The following is a 20,140-nucleotide window of genomic DNA, read 5'->3' on the forward strand; positions in this document are numbered from 1 at the left end:
CTTTGTTACCAAAATTTAAAGACTATGTTCTAGATAACCAGCATCTCTTAGCTTTTGCATCACTGACCGCTCTACAATTGTCCTCCATGTCAGTGACAGTCCTCCTTTGTAACAAATTTCTGCCTAAAATTATGGCTCTCTTTTTTGCCCCTGTACTCTGCTCTGGTTACTTCTTGTGAAAGACGTCTTTATGTAAACATTCCTGCAGAAAGTTCTTGAATTTGCAAATTTAAAATATAAGGTGTTTGCCATAGATATGCCAATGATGTATTTGTAATATGGCCACTAACCTTGAATGCTTTTCTCAGCCACTAAACAACACAAATGCATATAATTCATGACAGAAATAGAAAAATAAAACTTCTTGCCATTCTTGGATACACTTGTAGTTTGTCTTCGATTGGGCTATCTCTTATTTAGCACATAAAGCAAGCCTAAGCATACAGGTAAGTTTGTACATATAGACTCCCATCACCACCCATTTCAAAAACTAGGGATAATAAATAATCTCAAAAAGAAAGCAGAAATGATTACCTCCAATGAAAACTCACAACAGAACTACAGTTGATTATATCCACCTTTTTAAGAAACAGATATAATTAAAAAGAAATGCTATGATATTAGTATTATAATTATTAATCCTCTATAGCACAATTGGAAGAACAATGTAAATTGGAAAAGACCTAGATTTGATTCTCATCATGATGAGAGCAATCTTTATATGGGCTTTTTATTGCTTTTTAAATTGAAGGTGAGTTAGCCGATCTCATATGGAGGTAGGTAGCAGGATTTTTTCTCCGTGAAACCCTAGTTTCACGGAGAAAAAATAGGGTTTTCCCACATACAGGTAAATCGACCATGAGAACACATGCTGATTTTGGCAGTTTACAGACAAACAATACTGTTGTTAGTGGTGGTGAGGATGGGTGGCAGATGGTGTTGATGGTAGTAGTATTGGTGTATGTAGGTGAAGAATTAAGCAGGAGGGGAGACAGAGAGATGTTTGTTGTGGAGTAGAGTGGAGTGCCCTCCCATTTAAAGTCCTTGGACTCCTTAGAGGTGTCACACACTAATAATAATATTCTGGACTTCCATGGAGTCACAGGACTTATCATGAAAGGTCGGCACTAGTCAGTGCAAGATATCGTGCAACTCCATAAACTCATCCACAGTTTGCACTTTCACCACTCTCTAAGGCAGTACATTCCATTCTCCTACCATTCTTCATGCAAAAAACTTACTTCTTACCATTTTATTTACTATTTCCTTTTGTAACTTCCATGGATGGCCTCTTGTCTTTGTTCCTTCCCCTCATTCTTCTATATGAAAAAGCTTCTCAGTGTTAATCGGATAATAACCCTTCATCAGCTTAAATATTTCAATCATATCCTCCCTGTGTCTTCTATTCATCAAACTCTGCAGTCTGCATGCCCTCAGTCTAATCCTAATTATCAACATCATACAGTCCTTACACAATAAATAACGGAAAAAACTCACTTAGAAAGATTATTTATTAGTATAATTTTCGCCTGTGTGTCACAGGCATCCTCAGTACATTAAGCTCAAAATTAAACACTAACTGACAATTCCAAAAAGCGCCACCTAAGTACCTGGTGTAAGATAACTAAAAAGGTCAATAACTTTCCTAAAAAAAAAAAAATTAATACAATAAAAAGTTAGGAAAGATTAGCTGATTTGTAAAGTACTATCTCCCATAAAGGGGACAGACGTAAGCCATCGGATCTGTTTAAGTTAGGAGAATGAAGTAGAGTTTCACATGTTTCTTTATAAAGGCGTTCCATGAGAAACTGACTTTTGTGAAGAACTCTTGTCTTTCTCCAATGAACTCTGTGTCTAGTGAAGATGGCATGTTCAGAAAGTCCAGACTTTTCAGATTTAAAGTATTCAATATATGATTGCTGTTCTTCTAGCCGAATAGAGGCAGATCTTCCCGTTTGTCCGAAATAAGATAATCCACAAGAGCATGGAATCTGGTAGACACCTGGATGATTAAGATGTGGAAGCTTGTCCTTAGAAGTGAGAAAGGTGGAGATTTTTCTAAACGGTCGAAAGGCAACAAAAATATTCAGTGGTTTTAAAACTTTTGCTATACGTTCACTGATGCCTTGTACATAAGGGATAGTAATGCACGTTATTTCCTCTGTGTTTGAAGAGGAAGACATATTAAAACTACTCAAAGTTCTTTCAATGAAGCAATTCTTATAACCATTAGATAGAAAGGAAGAAGTTGTGTATTGTAGTTCTTTCTGTAAAAGATCGTCTGTAGAACAAAAGGAGTGGGCCCGATGAACCAGTGTTTTAATAGTTCCTGCCTTTTGACTGGGATGGTGATGAGATTCCGCATGGATATAATGGCCTGTATGAGTCTTCTTTCTGATGATGCCTGTGACACACAGGTGAAAATTATACTAATAAATAATCTTTCTATGTGAGTTTTTTCCGTTATTTATTGTGTACCGATATGTCTACTCACTGTTTACCTCTTTTAAAACTTATCATACAGTCCTGATATCATTTTTGTTATCTTTCTCTTCACCCTCTCTAAGGTTACTTCAAATCCAGGTGACCAGATTTGAGCACAGAAATTCAGATATGATCTGATCAGAGTTATATTCAATGGGACTACCATCCTTTTATACCCTGTGGTCAGTGTCCTTCTCAATATTGCAGCAATTCTCTAAGATGTTTTCACAACCTTTTGGAATATGTCCTGCAAACTTCATATTTCTATCTACAATCACCTTAGAGATCCCTTACTGCCTGCATTTCTTCCAGTGAGTATGAAGCATCTATTTGTGGATCATAAATTTTCAAAACTTCACATTATCTGCATTAGACTGACATCCTCATTCATTCATTTACCCACTTTTCCAGCTTATTCAAATATCCTCTTGAAGAGCCAAAACATCAGTATTGTTACTAATCCCCTCCAAGCTTCACATCATCTGCAAACAACTGAATATCTCCCTGTAGTCCTGTGACAATATCAGTGACATAAAGATGGTCCCAGTACCGAATGCTGAGGAACTCCACTTGTAACCTTCCTACTTCCTGATACTGCTCCCCCAACTCTCTGATATCTGTCAGATAGGCAGTTACTAATACTATCTATTATATCCAGACCCATGTGTTGAAACTTAAAAAGCAACTTGTCATATGGCACCCTATCAAATGTCTCTGAAAAATCTCAAAAAAATAAAATAAATAAATAAACATAAGAAGCATATGCTGCGACCTCATCCACTGCTCTTGATACTTTATTGTAAAAGGTAAACCCTTAACAAATGCTTGCCTATATAAATAATCTTTTCTCATCTGCCCAATTTTGTATATAAGTTCTTGCCTGTTTCTCCAAAATCTTAGCATCTAAAGAAGAAATACAAACAAGACTATTGTTTGATACCTCCATTCTACCACCACCTTTACGCAATGGCATTATCTTATCCTAATTCTGCTCTTAAGGAACTGGTTCCATTACTAGACTTTCATTAAACAGCCAAGTTAATGGCAAGCTCAGTTCCACAGAACATTCCCTTAAAACACAGGGCAAAATTCCATCTAGTCCACCTGCCTTACTGTCATTTAGCATACTCAGCATTCAGATATATATCCTCTTCATTCACTTATAACACTTCACCAATCATTACCCTTCTAGGAATAAAGCCTGCTGTACCTGGATGGAACTGATCAATAAATAGGGCAACTATGTTATTTGTATTGGTCACCCAAGTTCCATCTCCATCCAGCAAGATAATCCATCCACTGTCATTTTTCCTCCTAAATCACAGCACAACAAAAAAAAAAAAAAAAAAAAAAAAAAAAAAACTCCTTGGGATATATGTCTTCCATAATGCCTTTTTCATCAGCAATCCCTGTTTAATTTCTCTTTTCGTTCATTTGACTCCAATTTGCTTTATCTTCATTTGAGGTGTACAATCTGCCATTGCTGTCAGTAATGTTTTCTTAAGTCTCCCATGCACTACTTGACCTCTCTTTTTTCAAATTCTTTCATCCGTTGTACTATTGCAAATTGGTTTCTAAATCTATGATAGTTGCCTGCCTTATAATTCTGCATAACTTGCTTTTGCTTTGATGCCTCTACATGGCTATTCATCCTCTAAGTTAGGACTACATGGTCTCTCTCACCAACTGGGAAAATATGATATCTCAATCACAGTCAGATCCTCTGATGCTATGACCAAATCCAAAGCTCTTGATTCTCATTTTCCATACTGCCTAAGAAAAGTGTCCTTCAAGAAATTCAAATATTCAATTCCCTTAGTAGTGAATTCTCTCTCCTCTGCCCAGTTTATATTGCTGTAGTTCAAGTCCCCCATAATAATCACTCACTTGGCACTTGCTAATCTAATTTGCCTAAACATTTCCTGCTCATCACCATTCCCTGGACTATAGCAACATCCCACAAAAATCTTGTCTTATAAACTATCTCACACCATATGCTTTGAACGTATATGATGAGCAGGAATTGTTTAGGCATACTTTGGCAAGTGTGAGCAATTATGATGGGGATTTCAACTATAGCCATATAAACTGGGAAGAGGAAGCATCATTGACTGTTAAGGGGACTGAATTTTTGGATTTAGGCAACTTGAGGTGGAGGGAACATGAGGATCAAGAGTTTTAGATTTGCTCATAGTATCAGAGGATCTGATTATCACTGTGATATATTTGCCCTCAGTTGGTGAGAGTGACCATGTAGTCCTGATTTATAGGATGAATAAGCATTTAAAGGTGTATCAAGGCAGAAGGAATTTATGTCGAATTATATAGCAGGAAATTGTCATAGCAAGTATGGCTTCATGTGGGGATAGTAATTTGAGAGTGAGAGGGTATACATTATATTGTAGAGCCAGGTGGAGTATGAGGGAAGTAATAATGTCTATAAGAATACTGGGAATGCACTAGTTTTTCTTTATACAAATGCTAGGAGCATTAGGAATAAAGGGAATGAGTTTGTGACATTGATTCACTTAATCTCTGCAAAGATTGTTGGTATCAGTGAAACTTGGTTTACTGAAGAGGATGTTCTGACAAGGATAAAGATCGAAGGGTATAGTATATTTTGGTAAGAATTGGAGGTAAATGTAGAGTGGAGTGTTACTCATGATAAGAGATGAGTTATGCCCTCTCAGGGCGGAGAATCTTAGTGTCATCTCCATTGTGATTCTACATCCATTTCATCTCTTATCCTGAGTAACACTCCACCATGTTTCCCTATCCTGCCAAAATATATCTTTTGATTTCAATACCTGTCAGAACATTCTCCTCAGTTAACCAAGTTTCACTGATACCAACAATCTTTGCAGAGATTGAGTGAATCAAAAACTATTCCCTTTATTCCTAATGCTCCTAGCATTTACATAAAGAAAAACGAGTGCATTGCCAGAATTCTTATAGCCATTATTACTCCCGTCATTCTCCACCTGGCTCTGCAATATAGTGTATACCCTCTCATTTCTCAAGCCACTTTCCCCACATCCTTGACATACCACTTAACCAGAAAACAACGGTCTCTCCAAATGCCTGCATTGTTCTACATTCAAATGTAATTCATAATTTGTAGGCATCTCTCTCTCTTTCTCTCTCTCTCTCTCTCTCTCTCTTCTATCCTCAGATGTTCTTTATGCATCATGTATTCACATATTCCAGACCTCTCCTCCTACACCTTCTCGTTATCATCTCATTTGTCATCCTGCTCTTCTCCGCTCTGCATTATCATTCCAGGGCAACACACACTCACTATCTTTCTTTGGACATATTTCTGCTGTATACTATGTCTAACATCAACCTCAAATCTCATGCTCCATGATTCATGCTGCCTCTCAGATCATTCTTACCAACCATTACTATCATCTCCTCTACATTTTCACTCCTCGTCACTGCATTGCCACACGTTCTATCATTCCACCCAGCAAGCACTTCTTTGGCACTCGGCTCTGTATATACCAAATTGTAAAATCTCCATACATGATATTCCAAACAAGTTCATTCATCCTTTTCTCACTAGCATCTATGACTCTTTCTGCTTCCAATCTCTCTCTCCTCACTCCCTCACTTTCTCTCATCTCTCTATCTGCACTTCCACATTTTCTCAACTTTCTCCAGCTTCCTCTGTTTCCCCTGTCTCTCCCATTCTTTCAGGTTATGTTGAACAAAAAAGATGATACACCAAAACAACAACAGTGATTTCATCAAAGTTATATCTTTCCCCTAGATTAAAGGTCTGTCTGAAAAAGTAAATAGAAATTTAAGGATGTATGACATTAAAACTGCTTTTATACCTTCTATAAAATCTAAACATTTATTCACCATGTCCAAGGATCCCCCTCCCCTCTCATGCACAGAATATATCATATTCTGCGCATGAGAACAGTACTTCATGTAATTAAAAGATTACATGAAGTACATGTAATCTTCTTAGATTAATCTGGATTCATAGTGGGTATCAGAAAAAACAAAGAACAAAAAATACTGTCTGTTTCTATGGAACTATGGAACTACAGGCACCTTTCCAATCATGCTCTGGAGTATTCCATAGTATTCATTGGAAAGGCATACAATTCTATCACCAAACAAGAACATGATATGAAGGAAAATTTTAAAGAGGCATGTAAGACTTTCATAAAACAGCCAAATTTAAACAATAATGATGGTTAAGACATATGTAATCCTAACAACAATACTCATTGCCTAGAGTACCAAACTACAGTAACACTAATCTTTGTTGACAAAACATCAGCTCTTGGCTACTTGAAAGTTCACAAGGTATCTTCATTAAGATATGAACTTCATTTGTTTGATAAATAAACCTCATTTATTTATCATTTTTTTGCTATACCAATGGGATAGCAAAAAAATTTTAAGACTTCAGGCTAAATATAATCACTATATGTCAATAATAAGAATTTTTTATATTGGCTGATGTAGTTAATTATTTGTTATTTTTATTAATTTATTTAATTTACACAGTAGGTCAGACTAGACTGGCTAATTAGTTTTAGACAGTATGTAGCATACACTATGATGGTGCTATTTTCTTTAATGCAGTATATATTATTATTATTATTATTATTATTATTAAACAAGACCTCATGAAGTCAAAGACTCATCTAGGAGGTCCTTTTATCTCACACACATCTCATCATACCGGGTCTTAAACACATTCAAACTCTTTGCAGACACCACACTCTCAGGCAAGGCATTCCAATCATTCACAACTCTGCACGAAAAAAACCTGCCTCTCACTCCCCTACTCACACCCTCTTTATACAGTTTCCAGGGATGACCTCTGGTTCTCCCCTGATCTCCCACTATTCTCTGTAGAACTTCTCCACCATTGATCCTATAACAACCCCTTACCAACTTGTAGGTCTCTATCATATCTCCCCTCTTCCTTCTCTCCACTAGACTCTGCAAATTACATCTTTTCAATCTTTCCTCATACTCGACATTCCATAGGTCAGAAACTACCTTAGTCAGTCGCCTTTGGACCCTTTCCAACATCTCTTCAGTGGGAGCCAGGCCCAAGTCGAGATATCAGGCAGAAGCATTTGCAGGTCATCTCCACCTGTGACCTGCAAATGCTTCTGCCTGATATCTCGACTTGGGCCTGGCTCCCACTGAAGAGACCTCAATAAAGGTCGAAACCGGTCTGGGTAGTGGCCCTTCCCTTAATGCATAACAATAGACATATCCGCAAGGAGCTGTGTTTTGCATTATAGGAGATACTAGGATAGGAGTGTTGGTAGCTTGCTCCACCACACAGTCTGCAACAGCTGTCTTTATACCATTTCCTCCAATCAATGTCATCCTTCCATAATCATTCTTTCTTTTGCTGGCTACATATCGAAAGAACTCCCTAGGATTCTTTTTAGCTTCATTAGCTAACTGCTGTTCATACCTCTTTTTAGCTACTCTCACCAACCAAGTGGAAAATAAACTTTCAACATTTGAAGCTATTCTCTGTATCTGCTCATTGTTGGGTATGCACTTACGTTCAAAATCACATGAACTCCAAAGTTGGATGGCTGCACAATGCCAGTCTGAGAGATTATAGCTGAGATTGTTGTTAAGATGTATTTCATTAAGGATGATTTCTTTCAATTCCACAATTCTTCTTTCTAGTTCATCATAGCAGCAAAAGATATTTTCAGATTTGTCCCATAAGACTGAATAAACTGTTTTCCTTATTAGTGTTAGCAGAATTCAGAACATGGTTCGACAAAGCACTAGCTCTTGTTCTGCCATATGTGACGTCTCTTTTATGTTCTTCAAGACATAATTCGATGTATTGCTCCATTTGGCCAAAATAAGGCTTATCACAGTTGCACCAAATTTGGTAAACGTCAGGATATTTAAGGTTGTCATGTCTTTTTTTGGGCCTACTTAGCAAGGAACGGAGTTTCAGAAGAGGAGTGAATGAAGTCCAGATGTTGTATTTCTTAAGAATTTTGGCAAAACAGAATTGAAAGAAATCATCCTTAATGAAATACATCTTAACAACAACCACAGCTATAATGTGTTAGAGTGCTGAGTGCGCACTTTGCAAAAGTATATCATCCAGGTGGTGACATTGAAAAAATGAAGGAACCATTAGTTTATACGGGAATTGTGATGAATGAAATGGAAGTGAATAGTCTATTACAGAACCTTAATGTGAATACATCTGTGGGATTGGATGGTATACCAGCACGGATCTTATGTGAAGCAGCTAAAGAATTATCTGTGCCCTTGACCATGTTGTTTAATCTGAGTCTGGGTCTGGTTTAGTCCCGAAGGTGTGGAAAGAGGGGAAAATAGTTCCACTCCATAAAGGAGGATCCAAGACTACGGTTGCAAATTACCGACCGATCAGCATATCAGTGATTGGATGGTATACCAGCACGGATCTTATGTGAAGCAGCTAAAGAATTATCTGTGCCCTTGACCATGTTGTTTAATCTGAGTCTGGGTCTGGTTTAGTCCCGAAGGTGTGGAAAGAGGGGAAAATAGTTCCACTGCATAAAGGAGGATCCAAGACTACGGTTGCAAATTACCGACCGATCAGCATATCAGTGATTGGATGGTATACCAGCACGGATCTTATGTGAAGCAGCTAAAGAATTATCTGTGCCCTTGACCATGTTGTTTAATCTGAGTCTGGGTCTGGTTTAGTCCCGAAGGTGTGGAAAGAGGGGAAAATAGTTCCACTGCATAAAGGAGGATCCAAGACTACGGTTGCAAATTACCGACCGATCAGCATATCAGGAGTCGTTTTCAAGGTCTTGGAGAAAGTAGTCAAGGGAAAAATACAGGAATGGATTGATGAAAATGAGATACTGTACAGGGGACAGCATGGCTTTGTGAAGGGTAGATCATGCCTCAGTAACTTGCTCAAATTTTATAACAAGGTGACGGTTGAACTGGATAAGGGTAATGGGTTTACAGTGATATTGCTGGACCTGGCAAAGGCGTTTGACAGGATATCACATGGAATTCTAATCCGTAAACTACAACATATGGGAATTGATATAGGATTGGTGAGATGGATAGGTGGGTGGTTGATGGAGAGATATCAAAAGGTAGTTTATTCAGGAGTAGAGTCCAAAAGACGGCCTGTGACTAGTGGTGTGCTGCAGGTTCTGTTCTTGGACCACTGCTGTTTAATCTGCTCATTAACGATATAAGGAAGGATCTAAGTGGAACAGTTCATTTGTTCGCTGATGATGATGCAAAGTTGGGTAGGGCAATAGTGAATGCAGAAGATGTCAAAATCTTGCAGGATGACTTGGATAGATTGGAGTTCTGGGCTAAGGAGAATGGATATCAATTTAATGTGACAAAATGTAAGGTTATGCATTTTGGGGTGAAAAGATTAGCAGCAGTATACCAAATTGGTGGAACTGTACTCCAGGAGATTGATGAGGCCAGGGACTTGGGAGTGTTGGTGGATAGGGAGATGAAGTTTACGGGGGCACATTGCAAAAGTAGCTAAATCAGCTCATCAACTCACTTGGTTGTTGAAAAATACCTTGACGAGCAGAGACAAGCAAGTTATTGTACCTCTGTACTGAGCCTTAATAAGACCTCATCTCGACTACTGTGCCCAGATTTGGTCACTTTGGTTCCTTCTTGATGGGGAGGAGGTGAAGAGGATCCAGAGGCGAGTGACTAAGATGATAGCAGGTCTATGGAATGAACCATATGAGAACAGGTTGAAGATTTGTGGGTTGCAGAAACTAGTTGATAGGCGGAAAAGGGGAAATATGATTGAGACATTCAAATTGCTAAAGGGATTCTATAGGATTAATTCAGAGGATATTTTTGAGATCGGGACTGGTGGTGGGAGAACTAGGGGACACCTATGGAAGCTGGGCAAGAGTGTGGTTAGCAGGGGTGTTAGAGCTGGGTTCTTTACTTTTAGAATGGTAAATGAGTGGAATAAGCTGCCAGAGTCTGCTGTAGGTGCTATGACGGTGAGCGAGTTCAAGGCAAGGTATGATAGATACTGTGAGAATGTCGTATAGTTGTGTGGACATGATGTTTAGGGCCTCCCTCGATGAGTCTAAGGACTCCCTGGAGTCACCCGAAATAATAATAATAATAATATAATCTCTCAGACTGCTATTGTGCTGCCATCCAACTTTGGCGTTCACGTGATTTTGAATGCAAGCACATGCCCAACAATGAGAAGATACAGAGAATAGCTTCAAATGTTCATATGCCAACGTTTTAATGTTTAGACTTTTTACATTAACACTTTGTGATGTTTAGATTTTTTATTCTTTCACAATTTTTTGTTGATTATTCTCTCTTATTGTGCACCCGAAGAAGCCTTCTTGAAGACGAAATTAGTTGTGCTGAATTAAAAACAGTATTAGTATTTTATACCTATCTCTCAGTTTACAGTCATTTAATATTTAAAAAAAAATATATATATATATATATATACGAGGGCTGTTCAATAAGTAATAAGACTAATTTTACTGTCGCGAAACCACTCATCACAATATTAATTTCTGTGGAATAAAGAAATGTTGCTGTCTGTATTAACAAAAGTGGTTGATAGATGGCATACATGGGCTGATGTGCCAGAGTGTCACGTGACTAAACGCAAGCTTGTTTCGCTGGGTCCAGTCATTGAAATGGAAGCTTCCTTGGAACAGCGTTATGCGATTAAATTTTGTGTTCGTTTGCAAAAATTGGCATTGGACACTTTTAACATGATACGCAAAGCTTTCCATGATTAAGCAATGTTGAGGGCAAGTGTTTTTCGCTGACATAAAACTTTTAAGGAAGGAAGGCAAAATGTGGAAGATCTTGAACGTGAAGGAAGACCTTCAACGTCCATCTCAGAGACAATGATCAACACAGCAGCGATTATCATCAAGGGGGGATCACAGAATTACAGTACGCCAGCTGATGTTGCCCTGAATATTTCTGTGGGAAGTGTTCACTCAATCATGGCTGAACATTTGGGACTGAAACATGTTCACGCCCCATGGATTCCCAAACTCTTGACACTGGAGCAAATGCAGCATCGAGTGGGTGTGTGCACAGAATGGAAAGAAAGACTGGAACAAGAAGGCGACAACTTCTTAAAATGCATCATTACAGCAGATGAAGCTTGGTTGTATCACCATGACCCTACAATGAAACAACAAAGCAGTGAATGGAAGCATCTGTCTTCGCCTACCCTCAAAAAAGCAAAAACTGTAAAATCGGCTGGTAAAGTTATGACCATAATGTTTTTTGACTACGAAGGCATTGTTTACAAACATGCGGTAGAACCCGGGAATACTGTAAATGGCTCATACTATGCGGATGTTTTATGGACAATGGTACAGCACATCAAAAGGAAGCATCCATTGCTGAAGAATGGCTTCTTATTGTACCACGATAATGCAAGGCCGCATATTGCTGGTGATGTGATGTAGTGGACATTTTCCAGAAGAACAACATAGATATCCTACCACACCCTCCATACAGTCCTGATCTCACACCATGCGATTTCTGGCTGTTTCCTCAGCTCAAGAAACCACTAAGAGGCCACCATTTCGAAAGCAACAAAGCATGTGTAAAAGCTGCGGAGGCAGTTTTGAAAGAACTCTCAAAAAACTGACTTTCACATGTGTTTAAGAAGGGGACGCAATGTTGGGACAAATGCATCGTGTCTCACAGTAGTTACTTCAAAAAAGACCATGTAAATGATGACCATTAAAGGTAATCTGTTTTCTGTATAAATATAGTCTTATAACTTATTGAACAGCCTCCATATATATTATATTCCTGAAGATGACCATATTGTAAAGATGGAAATGTAGAATTTTAATGTTATTAATGTTTTGTTATCTCAAATGGTAATCGAATCCCTAAATCTAATATAATGAGTGAACTGTTTGCTATTCATTTACACTGAAAGAAGGTAACTTGGAAAGGTGTACATTAAAGGTTATTTACTATGATAGCTATCTTCACTCAAAAATTTCAGTTTAACGATATCATTTCAAAAGTCTATACAGAAATGAAAGCTGAGGAAAATTTATTGATAACCTCTTAATAGAATCTTTACCATGTGCTGCCATGGTAGTTGTTAATACATCATAAAGAGAAAAATTTAAAAATCCAGCTAACTTTTCTCATTTGGCTGTTACATAAATTTCACTTTATATAAAAAGCCAGATGAAATGGTTCAATCTGGGAAAAGAAAAGAAAAAAAAAAGAATTTTGAAATTCAGTTATAGGAAAGGATTCGCTGTATCTAAACTACATTTAAAAGCCATAAATAAATTTAAAAGATTAAAGGTAAGACATTACAGGAAAACGTGATTGTGTCCCGATGCTATTTTATTGGTATTTCCTGTTCTAATAGAAAGTACCTAAGCATGGCACATGTGATGAGGTTTTTTTTTTTTTTTTTTTTTTTTCATATAGCCTTCCTGTATGTAACAGCATCCTTAAAATCACAATAGAAAATAATCATTATATTTTAGATAGATTATAATCATTTAACATCCACAATGGGAACCTCTGTAGCTGAGTCACTATAGCAGTGTTTAAAAGTTTTTTCACTTGCTTATAAATTAAATTAAAGATGACAAGAAGTTATATTTTTGTTTAATCCTTTATCCAAATGTAAGCAAATAAAGTTTGTGTGTGAAGCATTTTCATGACTAGGCTACTACTCATATATAAAGGCTGGTGACTTCATATTAATTGCCTTAGTATCCCATAATTCAAGCAGGTTTATATAATGCTATGCATTATGGGAAGGGCTACTACCTAGACTGATTTCAACCTTTATTGAGGTCTCATCAGTGAGAGCCAGATCCTGAAGAGTTACCAAGGTCGAAAGTAATGTAGAAGTCATATATTTCTCATATACAAGTAGTGAAAAGGTCTAAAACCTTATTATTAAAATACTCTGGATTAAAGCTAGCTGTTGAACATTACTGAGGCAATTAATGTGAAGTCATTAGCTTCTATATAAAAGCAGCCTAGTCATGAAGATTCTTCACTTACAAAACTGTAATTTGCTTATACTTGAATAAAGGATTAAACAAGAATATAATTTCTTGGCATTTTTAATTTATAACCAAGCAAAAAACTTTCAACAGCTATCTCTAATCCAGAATATTTTAATAATAAAGTTGGATGCCTTTTCACTACTTGTATGAGAAACATATGACTTCTGCAATTACTTCGACATTAGTATCTTACACAAGTAGATGACTACTGCATTAATAGCTGCTGCTGTGAATGTGCTATACACAAACGCCAACTGACTTCTTGATGAGATTAAAAACTTGATCTAACACCAATACCACCAGAACACTTAAGCATTCAATAGGGCTAGAAAGGAGCTAAATATGCACTTAAAAACTATTGAAATTGATAGTGAGAGACAGAACTTTGGTCCTTATATATAGAGGAACCAGACGCTTTAGAAAATGATGCACAGACCATAAATCTCTCGCAACGTGGTCTGATCTACTGTGACATAGACAGTTGAAGCCTCTGCACACTGCCTAGAAAATCAGTGTAGTCCAATCTACACTCATGCAGATTTAGACTTTATGAGTAAAGTACACACCTGGGTACATTGTATGCTAAGATGCACAGAGTACATAAATCCCATCCAACTGACATCACCTGCTGATGTATGTGAAATCATCACTAAACTTAAAAATAGGAAAGCACCAGGCCCAGATGGGATTTCTAACAAAATCATCAAATGCCTGTTACATAAAGCCATGATGCAGATTGTTGCTATTATTAATGAAATAGTAAGATATCACTACTTCCCTGCACAGGAAAGTAGCAGATATAATTGATCCCCAAAACCAGGAAAAACAGCACATCTTACCCAAAACTGTTGCCCAATCAGCTTGTTTTCCTGCCTAGGAAATTGCTAAGAGGGTAATACTAATAAGACTGCAGAAAGTCACTAAAGAATTAAATTTCATCCCCGAAGAGCAAGTTGGATTATGGGGGGACCTCCACAGAACTACAAGTTCTCAGAGTCAGAAGAGAGAAGAAGACAGAGACATGTGGCATGAGAAAGGTAGGTAGTTGAAATCAGTAGTAAATGTGAGTGTATGTAGATATTCCAAGATCATCCAATTCCAAAAAACAGAAAAGAAAGAATGGGATTATCCAGGATGCAAGGGACAAATTTTCATATTGGAAAAATTATAACATGCATAGTGGTAGAGAGGAACAGCAAAGGGAAGTGTGGAGGAATCATATCTAAGGGGTAGTATGGATAGAACTGGTTATATACCAAGGAATGAATTTTTATAAATGCCAGGAGTATCAGAAGTAAGGAGAATGCATACGTCTAAAAATTATTGGAATAAGTGAGACCTGGGCAGATGATGATGATAGAAAAAGAGATGAAGTGGTATGAGGTGTTTTGTGAGGAGAAAGAACGGTAAAAAAGGGAGGAAAAGTGTTGTTGCTATTAACTGAGAAATTATGTTTGGGCAAGGAGGGGATCATCATCAAATTCCTCATATGTGCTCTCAAACACTTTTTGCTCACGTTTCATATCCCATTTTGTTTGACCATACTACCAAAGATTAGCTCAGCCCATATATCTTAAGTGCCAACAGTATCAAGTTCTGTCCTATTAGCATTTTCAACAGAATCCTATTATTGATGCCATCAATTCTTCTCCCCTAATTTTTTTCAGAACTTTCATATCTGTGGTCTCTAATCTTTGATCAATTGTTTTATTTCTAATCCATCTCTCAGATCCACAGGTGAAAATTGATTTAAACACTACCTAAATTTAGTGTTTCAACTAATTTTTCTCTTATTTCACAAATTTAACTTCTCCCATACCAGCTTTGTTATTCTGTTGGGTATTTCCATATTTAATTTGCCATTGTCACAAAAAATTGAGCCTAAAATAGTTGAAATGTTTTATTTGTCCTATAGATTTCCTATTCAAGATGCTTTCAGTGTTCCTGCCTATTTTCATAATCTTTGTCTTTTTATTGACGATTTTTATACCAACCACATTTGCTACTGCAGATATTCAGTTTATTAACAATCTTGCAGACTTGTACTGGATTTGAGTATAACATAATCTGAATAAAATATATTTACACATCTATCTGATATGGATGCTTGAATGACTGTCACTCATGTTGTTGTTTAGAGAAGAAAACATGTGTAGGAATAATAATAAACTTATTTTATTTGGTTATTAAATTATTAGACAAAAAAAAAAACTATCCATGCATGCGAGCAAACAATTACTGATTGTAAAAATGTGGGCTTCTAAAATCCTAGCTGGTAACCTCTAATGGGTGTGGTGATGGGATCTTGCTTTTCCACTGAAGGTTTAAGATGATCATTTTCCAGAGTGTGGATAAGGTGAGACAGGCATATTCATTTAAATTTAGAAAGTGTTGTAGTGAATTCCAGAAAGTCTCTCAGATTTGTATCTGTTTCCTGTAATAGGGAGGTTTCCTCAATTGAATACAGTGATCTGTCAATTGCATAGTCTGCCGCTCAGAATGGGACATTATTATCATTATTATTCCAAGACCTCATGGAGTCAAAGACTCATCTAGGAGGTTCTTTTGTCATTATATACACAGCTCATCATACCGTGCCTTAAACACACTCAAATTCTCTGCAGATGCCACACTCTCAGGCAAGGCATTCCCATCATTCACAACTCTGCATGCAAACACTTGCTTCTCACTCCCCTTGCTCACACCCTCCTTATACAGCTTCCAGGAATGTTCTCTGGTTCTCCCCTGATCTCCCACCATTTTCTGTAAAACTTCTCCAACATTGATCCTATAACAACCCCTTACTAACTTGTAGGTCAATATCATATCAATCCTATTCCTTCTATCCACGAGACTCTGTAAATTGTATCTTATCAGGCAGTCTATCCTTCACGGTCTACCGAAAACCGACACACAAACCGGGCCCAAATACATACATGTGAATTCATACCACCACCCAGCACAAAAATATGGAGTCATTAACACCCTTAAAAACAGAGCCACAACTATTTGCTCTAACCAGCAAGCCCTGAAACAAGAACTAAAAATCATTAGTGACACATTCATAAATAATGGCTATAACAAAAATGCTGTCAATAAAATACTCTATAAAACCACAACAAAAACGAATCTAGATTACAGTAAAACCATAGCCATCCCATACATTAAAGGGCTATCGAAAAAAATCAACAGAATCCTACAACATTATAACCTCAATGCACCTTTAAACCACCCACTAAACTTAAAACCATATTCTAGCTCCTCTAAGGATCCTCTCCTCCCATTAGCACATCCTGGAGTCTATTGCATCCGCTGCACCTGTAACTTACCGTACATTGGTGAAACAGGACAGACAATCCCTATATGCAAGAAAGAACACATTAGACACATCAAATATAACCATTATGGTGAAGCACGGCCTCTCAGACCATGCACTTAACACCTTACACCAAATCAACTGGAAAAGCACCTGTTCCTTACACCGCACAAAAACCTGGTACGAAAGAAAATTTAAGGAATCCTGCGAAATCCTGATAAACCACCCAAATATCGATAACAAAGATGGTATGAAAATTCCAAGGATCTGGATGGCACACATTCAGCCAACCTAATATGAAAGATTCAACATAAGTCAGACTCTAGCCAATCCGCTAGTATTAGAAACCATTCCACTCCAACTGGCTGGAATGATGTTAATATATGTATATAGTAGACAACACAAATAATAGGACTCTAGCGTTGATGTATAATTTTTTATTTTTAATTTGATTTTTTTTTTTCCATCAGAGGTCAGGCCAACAATTTGTGGTAGCGGTTGGTCAGTGTCTTTAACGAACCAGTTTGATTGTAGTATAGCTTGTTTCTTGTGTATATTTGTACGCTCCAGAAGATGACCTTGACATAAAGGTCGAAACGTCGAATTGTAGATTTTAGTTATATTAAACTAAAGTTTTTATTCAAACATGGTAGTTGTCTCCATAATTTTCAAAAATGCATTCGGATCACCGTGCAAGCCTAAAAGAAAGGATTCAGATCATCTATGGAAATGATACCCACAAGCACTGCAATCGCTATGGTAAGCTAAAGATTCGTATTTCTCTCTTGATCAATCGGCTGGCCTTTTTAAAAAGATGCAGAGACAATAATCTTATTCCGATCTGCATCAGGCTAAAAAAGAAATTTACGTCCGCTAAAGCACTCCGTATCTATGACCACACAGAAAAAGCAATGCTTAGAGAACAGATTCAAACAGCCCACCAAAACCTAGCTACAACACAAAAATCTGGTTTCTAAATTGCAATCAGAACTATTGAACTATGTTAATCCAGACATTCTACAAACACTTGAAAGAATTACTGACAATTCGGCCAAGCATACCCTGGAAAAGAATAAAGAAAAAACTCAAGAAAAAATTCCACAGTTTGAAACAACGGCAAAATATGGCGGCGAATCACAGGAATCTATCCAATCAGAGGACTTCCTCCCCGAGAAACAACAATGAACAACAAACAAGGGAGACAAGGAGCAACCAACCACCGACAAGCAAGAACCATGTGATTAACCTATCAAGCCACACCCTGAACAACGGCGAACTTACGCTACTGAATAAAGGACTGAACTACGCAATAGCACCGAAAAAGGTAAACAAATTGGATTTTATCTACGACATTGAAAGAGGCATCAGATCCCTACCTAACAATATAGCAGATAAAATATGACTAGAAACCAGTAATGTCCTAAATACCAAGAAAACCATACAGAACAACCTGACTAAAACAGAATTAGCAGCAATTAAATCATTAAAAGCCAAACAAAACATAATAATAACGAAAGCGGATAAAGGCAGTGCCACTGTTGTCCTTGACAGGTCAACATACATACTGCAAATGAACCAACTAGTAGCCGATAACAACACATATAAAATGGTAAATTATAACCCAACAAAAAAGAATAAAGGATAAAACAGAAAACCTACTAAAGTCCGTCACTTCTTGGCCACCAGACACAGTTAAAAAACTCAAACCCCACTACACCCGAACCCCCAGAATATATGGGGTTTCGAAAATACACAAACAAAATGTGCCCCTTCGACCAATCATGGAAGGAATAGACAGTCCCAATTACCACCTAGCCAAGAAATTAGCGGCAACACTCAAGGAGTTGATAGGTCATTCCCCCTCCTACATAAAAAAACACACAACACTTTATAAACAAAATCAAAAACATAACACTCGACAAAGATGACTTATTAGTCAGTTTTGACGTTTCTGCCCTTTTTCACTAATGTCCCCATCAATGACACAATTCTCCTACTACAGAACAAATTTCCGCCCGACATTACGTCCCTCTTTGCCCACGTACTAAAGTCCGGTTACTTCATGTGGCAAAACAAATTCTACCTACAAAAGGAAGGGTACAGCCATGGGCTCATCATTATCCCCCCCCCAATCGCTAACTTCTACATGGAAACCTTTGAGCAAAGGGCTCTTGATTCTGCCACGCTACGACCGACAGTCTGGCTCAGATACGTCGACGACATGTTTGCGATCTGGCTGCACAGGCGACAAACGTTAAACACATTCCTCAGCCACCTAAACAAACAACACACGAATGCATACAATTTACCATCGAAATCGAAAACCAAAATTCGCTCCCGTTCCTAGACACACTAGTTACACGTCTTCCTTCAGGCAGTCTATCCTTCACGGTCTACCGAAAACCGACACACACGGGCCAATACATACATGCGAATTCATACCACCACCCAGCACAAAAATATGGAGTCATTAACACCCTTAAAAACAGAGCCACAACTATTTGCTCTAACCAGCAAGCCCTGAAACAAGAACTAAAAATCATTAGTGACACATTCATAAATAATGGCTATAACAAAAATACTGTCGATAAAATACTCTATAAAACCACAACAAAAATGAATCTAGATTACAGTAAAACCATAGCCATCCCATACATTAAAGGGCTATCGGAAAAAATCAACAGAATCCTACAACATTATAATCTCAATGCCACCTTTAAACACCACCCACTAAACTTAAAACCATATTCAGCTCCCTCTAAGGATCCTCTCCTCCCATTAGCACATCCTGGAGTCTATTGCATCTGCTGCACCTGTAACTTACCGTACATTGGTGAAACAGGACGGACAATCCCTATACGCAAGAAAGAACACATTAGACACATCAAATATAACCATTATGGGGAAGCAGGCCTCTCAGACCATGCACTTAACACCTTACACCAAATCAACTGGAAAAGCACCTGTTCCTTACACCGCACAAAAACCTGGTACGAAAGAAAATTTAAGGAATCCTGCGAAATCCTGATAAACCACCCAAATATCGATAACAAAGATGGTATGAAAATTCCAAGGATCTGGATGGCACACATTCAGCCAACCTAATATGAAAGATTCAACATAAGTCAGACTCTAGCCAATCCGCTAGTATTAGAAACCATTCCACTCCAACTGGCTGGAATAATGTTAATATATGTATATAGTAGACAACACAAATAATAGGACTCTAGCGTTGATGTATAATTTTTTATTTTTAATTTGATTTTTTTTTTTTCCA

General features: G+C 37.5%; 1 protein-coding gene across 5 annotated transcripts in view; it reads left to right on the forward strand.

The window, feature by feature from the left end:
* The window catches only part of LOC150093183 (phospholipid-transporting ATPase IF-like), a 799,705-nt gene that overhangs the window by 607,216 nt on the left and 172,349 nt on the right, over positions 1 to 20,140 (forward strand). The gene's annotated exons all lie outside the window — the stretch shown is intronic.

The sequence above is a fragment of the Typopeltis vanoorti genome, chromosome 24 (assembly GCF_054136105.1).
Source record: "Typopeltis vanoorti isolate ZY-2024b chromosome 24, IOZ_Tvanoo_1.0, whole genome shotgun sequence".
In the NCBI taxonomy this organism is placed as follows: Eukaryota; Metazoa; Arthropoda; class Arachnida; order Uropygi; family Thelyphonidae; genus Typopeltis; species Typopeltis vanoorti.